Raw genomic sequence first — 898 nt, 5'->3', positions numbered from 1 at the left:
AAAAAAAAAAAAAAAAAAAAAAAAAGAGCTGGTTGTTTAAAAAAGCACGAGCACCCCTTCTTTTCTCTCTTGCTCCCATTCTCAATGTGGGACACACCTGCTTCTCCTTCCCTTTCTTCCTTGATTAGAAATTCCCTGAAGCCCTCACAGATACTGGTACCATACTCCTTTTACAGCCTGCAGAACCATGAACCAAATAAACCTCTTCTTTTCAAATCACCTAGTCTCAGGTATTTCCTTTATAGCAGTGGAAACAGACTAATATGCCTAGTGAGTGTGATTTGAAGGGAAGACTTCAACTTTTTATTACGTACACATTGGTATTGTTGGAATATTTTACAATGCTCATGTGTTACTGATAAGTTTTGGGGGGGCGATATAGAGTCTCACTATGTTGGTCTCACTATGTTTAAGTCCAGTCCTAGGCTGAACTCAAACTCCTGGTTTCAAAGTATCCTCTTACCTCGGCCTCCCAAGTAGCTGGAACTACAGACATGCACCACCACACCTGTCTGCTCATAATTTTCTAATGGAAAAAACCCCCAGCCATTCCTTTATATCCTGCAGCAATTCTGAAAAAAACTGAAATATTCCATGACTAGTTTCTGATCCCCATGGCTGAGTTTTTATACTAGCTTCCCGAGAAATGGAAAAAGACTTGCAATTATATCTCCAAATTCAGCTACGCGATTCATTAGCCTCTGCAGAAATTCATTCTGAATGTTTCTTCCAGCTCTCTGCCCATAAAGGAACATGGAGCCTGAGGAGTTTGGGGCAGCCTATCTATCATGGGATCGCTGCCAGGGGCAAGTGAGGTCGTTAAGACAACCATCCTACTATGAACACAGCTGCATCCATCATCCTACAAAGATTCTTCCCTTAAACACTACTGTGGAAG

This window comes from Otolemur garnettii, unplaced genomic scaffold (genome assembly GCF_000181295.1).
Source record: "Otolemur garnettii isolate 467f Iridium unplaced genomic scaffold, OtoGar3 scaffold00025, whole genome shotgun sequence".
Taxonomy (NCBI): domain Eukaryota; kingdom Metazoa; phylum Chordata; class Mammalia; order Primates; family Galagidae; genus Otolemur; species Otolemur garnettii.
The sequence above is the reverse complement of the archived record's forward strand: the minus strand, read 5'-3'. Positions refer to the sequence as shown.